This window comes from Aegilops tauschii, chromosome 7 (assembly GCF_002575655.3).
Source record: "Aegilops tauschii subsp. strangulata cultivar AL8/78 chromosome 7, Aet v6.0, whole genome shotgun sequence".
Taxonomy (NCBI): Eukaryota; Viridiplantae; Streptophyta; class Magnoliopsida; order Poales; family Poaceae; genus Aegilops; species Aegilops tauschii.
In genome coordinates this window covers 523965623-523971179 of record NC_053041.3, presented here as the reverse complement: position 1 = coordinate 523971179, position 5557 = coordinate 523965623, and positions in this window count along the sequence as shown.

The window sequence follows — 5557 nt, the reverse complement described above, 5'->3', positions numbered from 1 at the left end:
TAGGTCCCGGTGAAGCTTGGTATTCCAATGTTCAGGTACCTAGTGACTTCCTTCAAGTGTCGTCCAAAGGGTGTGTCTTCATCCGGTTGTGCAAACTTGTTCCTTTGAGTACGCCATCCTAAATAGTAGAAAATGGAGAGGAGTTAGAAAAGAGTAGAGAAGAGTGACCTATGGCTCATCTTAGTGGTCGTGTCCTACATTCGGCGTGTGCTCTGATATGGATATGGAGAAGAAAATCCTTGATCCATACCGCGGGGTCAGTTGTTCCACCGTATGATTCGATATTCACGGGTTTAAACCCTTCTGGGAATTCATGCTCCATTACTTCCTCAATGAAGCAGAGTGGGTGTGCGGCGCCTCTATATTGGGCCACGTCGCAATGTAGCTCAGATGGAGTCCGTCTACGGTTTTCGGCCCGGGCGTGACTAGACTTGTCACGTCCAAATAGGTAGCCGATGTTGCGTGTCGAGGCTCGTCCTCGCGATCCGTAGATCGATCTGGTATGTCCTACTCTACTGTCCAGGTCCTGCCGAGGGTCGTGTGCATGACCCCGAGCTGTTTTATCTCTGTTTTTTTGTTGGGGTGAGGCGGACTGCTGTTCGGCTTGAGCTGCCGCTTTATCCCGACCGCGTTGTGGTCGGTCAGCCGCATTGTCCCGACCGCGTGGTGCAGGTTCAGTCGCCTCCTCATCGAACTAAGGTAGCAATCTGTGCTTTGGGTAACCCTTGGTTGGGCGCTTGAGGCCGTATTCTTCGGCTGCTAGGATATCTGTCCATCTATCGTTGAGCAGGTCTTGGTCAGCTTGAAGCTGCTGCTATTTCTTTTTCAGGCTCCTTGGAGTGACTATTACCTGACTTTTAAAGCGCTCCTGCTCAAGAGGCCTCAGGCACGATGAAATCCTCGTTGCCGAGGCTCTCCTCGTCCTCGGAGAGCGGAAGATAATTACTGTCCTCCGAGTCTTCGTGTATGGCCTGTTCATCAGGGCTAACGTGTTCGTCTTCCCGTTCATCCTTTTCGGAGGTTGCCCCAACAGGTTCTTCATTGTCTTCGGCATCGTCTGGGGTATTGTTTTCTCCGGTGCCGGTACTGCTGTCTTTTGCACGACGTGACTTAGAGCGGCACCGCTAACGCCGGCGTCTGGGCTGTGTCTCAGGAGGTTTATCCTCGACTGGATCTTCTTTGTCGTCCTCGTTAGGTTCTTTAGGTGTATGCACCATGTATACATCGTATGAAGAAGTGGCCGTCCAGCGTCCGATAAATGGCGGGTTTTGGCCATGCTCCTCATCTGCATCGTCGTCCATACCGTCGATGTCTTCGGAGCCGTAATCGAGCATGTCAGTTAAGTCCTCGACAGTGGCTATGTGGTGGGTGGCAGGTGGGAAGCGAAATTCCCCGTCATCAGCCTCCAGTTCAAACCGGATATAATTCGGCTGTGAGTCCCCCACTAAGGATAGATTTTTTAATGAGTTTAGCACGTCGCCTAAAGGCGAGTGCCAGAAGATGTCCGTAGCGCGGAATTCGGCAATCGATGCCCGATCCAGCTCGACCTATGCGAATGCAAGTGGTTCAGAACTTATCGCCGGAAACGAGTCCGAAGTTCCGCTGACACAGACATCACTCGAGTTTAGGTGTGTGTGCGGCTTCAATGCCACGGAATCTACGGCTTTTGAGGTGGGGTTGAGCTTCCCGTCCTCGGATGGCGCGATCTGCTCGGGATATATGGCCAGAGCGGTTACCAGTGCAATTTCCTGGGTATGTCCCGATGACAGATTTAAGTCATGTTCATCGTGGCAACGGGGAGCAACTGCCGTGGTCTCGAATCCGTCGAAGATCAAGTCTCCACGGATGTCCGTGACATAGTTCAAGCTCCCGAATCTGACCTGGCGGCCAGGGGCGTAGCTATCGATCTGCTCCAGATGGCCAAGCGAGTTGGCCCGGAGTGCGAAGCCGCCAAACACAAAGATCTGTCCGGGGAAGAAGACCTCTCCTTGGACAACATTGTTGTAGATGATTGAAGGAGCCATCAAACCTTTTGAGGACGGCACAGTGGAACTCTCAATGAAAGCACCAATGTCGGTGACAAAACCGGCGGATCTCAGGTAGGGGGTCCCGAACTGTGCGTCTAAGGTCGATGGTAACAGGAGACAGGGGACACAATGTTTACCCAGGTTCGGGCCCTCTCTATGGAGGTAATACCCTACTTCCTGCTTGATTGATTTGATGAATATGAGTATTACAAGAGTTGATCTACCACGAGATCGTAATGGCGAAAACCCTAGAAGTCTAGCCTGTATGACTATAATTGTATATATATCAATCCGGACTAACCCCTCCAGTTTATATAGACACCGGGGGAGACTAGGGTTGTACAAAGTCGGTTACAGAGAAAGGAATCTTCATATCTGGTCGCCAAGCTTGCCTTCCACGCCAAGGAGAGTCCCATATGGACACGGGAGAGAGTCTTCGGTCTTGTATCTTCGCAGCCCATTAGTCCGGCCCATGTCCAACAGGCCGGACGCCCGAGGACCCCTTAGTCTCGGACTCCCTCACCTGGCACACACGCTCGGCAAAATGAGGTCGGGTGCGAACGACGAGCGCTCAAATATGGTAATACGTATCGTAGACCTAAAAAAATACAATTATACATGCGAAATTGTTTCCGGTCACAAGTACATCCTACACAGTCAGTCCCCTCTAAACGTTTCCATTCGTATGTACATCCCACGCAGTCACTGCAAGGAAAACGTTTCCGTTCACATGTACATCACACACAATTTTCCCCGCTAAATCGTTTGGGATAGCGTTGCCATTGCACACGATATTAACAATTTTATCGTTTGTGTTATTGAATGCATCACACACGGTGCGTAGAAGAAACTGTGTGGCAAAGGCTGTCCATCACGCACAGTTTTTATGTGGTAAATGTTTCCACAAGGTGGCCTAACGCAAAATGTTTTCAAGAGAAGGTCGTGTGTGATTGTTCATTGATCCAACACGGTTTATTCCTAGAAACTGTGTGCGTTGCCTGAGGTCATCGCCCACGGTATTTTCTCAATAACCGTTTGTAATAGCAAAACCCAATTAGTAGGCTAATTCACCATTAGCAGGCTAATTGCCCTATTATTAAAAATCCATTTATTAATCTGATTGACATTCATATTAAGCACATAATATATTTCCTTTCCATATTAAGGAAGCAAGATTTGATAATTGAAATACATCAGAGTACAACATGATATAGCTTCAGCACTTAGCTACCCCATTACACAACTGCACCAGCACCAAGTTTCACATGCAACATGTAGAACCTTTCGAAATTAGCATCATAGACGGTATATAGACATATGCATCTCATTTGAAAAACTGCTGAAGCGGAAGGCGAATATTGAGCCTTCATTCATGTTGAGGGTCTTTGCAACTTTAGGCCAGTGCCTGTGGATGATTGACCGTCTGTCCTTCGTCCTCTTCAGGAACACTTCAATATTGAACCGTGGGTGTTGTGTGAAAACCTTCCTCACCTCCTGACCATAGAGGTGGTTTGAGAGGTAATCATCAGTGAACTACTTTGGAAAGGCCTGAAAACAAGGATGTGCATAAATATCTTCTCTATATTGGAAATGGGGCAAAGGAATAAAAAAGGCAAGGTATAATAGTTAGTACCATCTTGTGGTGAACTGATGTCTTCTTCATTGTGTAGATAAAGATCTTGTTGTTTTTTGTCGCTGATTTCTTTATCCTAACAATCTTTCTGAGTTTCTTGACTTGATTGATATTCATGGACAACTCATTTCCCCAAATGCAAAAAAGGGTCGAACAGTGGGTCAAAACCTCTGACAGCAAGACCTACATCTGCATGAGCAAATTGTTAAAAACCTAAATATTAGAATGGTTCCTGCAATTTCACAATAATGTTCTATTAGACAACGGACCATGCATGTGCTAACCTCGACTGTAAACCTCAGTGCTTCCCATTGTTTCCCTACAACCCATATAAGGTAGTTAGTCATCAGGTTAAGTAAGGGTTCACATGCTATCAGTAAAATATGTTGATGAAAAATAATCACATTGCATATTCATCAGGTTAATTCAAGCCACATGGAAAAGCCATTTATCCAAACCAAGCATGATTAAGAACTAGGAAATATTGCACTTGTACATGTTTTTCATGTATTAAGTGCAGCCAAATTCGATTTATTCCTCACATGCAGAACAATATAAAATTCTACCCATGACAATTGGACATCGCATTGCAGAATTGAACCAAGCAGTTAACTAAACACCACAACAAATGAACCAAACATTAACGGAGCACCACATTGCACAATATAACATACTCCTAATAGAAGATCATACAGTTAACCAAACCAAGCATGCTTAATAACTTGGAAATATAGCAATTGTATTTGTTTCTCATGTATTTACTACAGACAAATTCAATTCATTCCTCAAATGGTATACAATAACAGAATGCACCCACAATAATTGAACATCGCATTGCAGAATTGAACCAAACAGCTAACTAAATACCACAACACAAATGAACCAAATGTTAACTGAGCACCACATTACACAATGTATAACCAAACCAAGCGTGCTTGACAACTTCGAAATATAGCAGTTGTATTCGTTTCTCATGTATTTTGTAAAGATAAATTCGATTTATTTCTCACATGAAAGACAATACAAAATTGCAGCCTGAAGAATTGAAGATCACATTTGCAGAATTGAACCAAACAAGTAACTGAAGACGACAACTAATTAACAAAACAGTTAATAAGTGAGCACCACACTGCACGACATATAGAACATATACACAAGAGCAACAGATTGCATGGTAAAATTAGATAGCACAATTCACTAGAATTTGTGAAGGAAAGGCAGGAGCAGCACACACAACGGGTAAACCAAGCATGCTTAACCGGCGTAGCTAGCAAATGGCAAGGTGCTCCTCCGAGATCTGGTGCTCGGCACGAATGGCAGCCATCGCGACCTCATCCACGCGTGCAGCCGCGATTTGCTTCTCCGCTGCCAATTGCTCCTTGAGATCCTGGCTATACTGCGTGCACCATGGCTTAAGGCGGCGCTTATTTGGTGGAGGGGTCGGTGATTTGGGTGGAAGGTGTCATGACGGTGGTTGGGGCATGTGGGATGTGGAAGGAGGAGGAGGATGGGTGTCAGGTGCGGATTACCTTCCTGGATAGACGAGGCCGAGCAGCGTGAAGGAGGGGCGCTGGCGAGGAGGCGGCGCTGCAAGCAAGGAGTGAAGGTTTCAACTTGGAAAGGAAGGCAGAAACATGGGGAATGTGGCTTTTGGTAAGGGGGAGGGGGCGGGGGCGGGGAGGTAGATATTTCCGCGGAAGCCGAACATTTGGAATCGCTTCAGCGAAAAAACTGCCGCGCAAAGTGTCATCAGACACAGTCCCTTATTCAGAACTGTGTACAATATGTGAACATCACAAACGATTCAGATAGCATAACCCGTGTGTGATGAGTTTGAATGTCAAAATTTTTGCTTTGAATTTCCCTGGTTACAGTGGTCAGCCACGTCATTGCATAA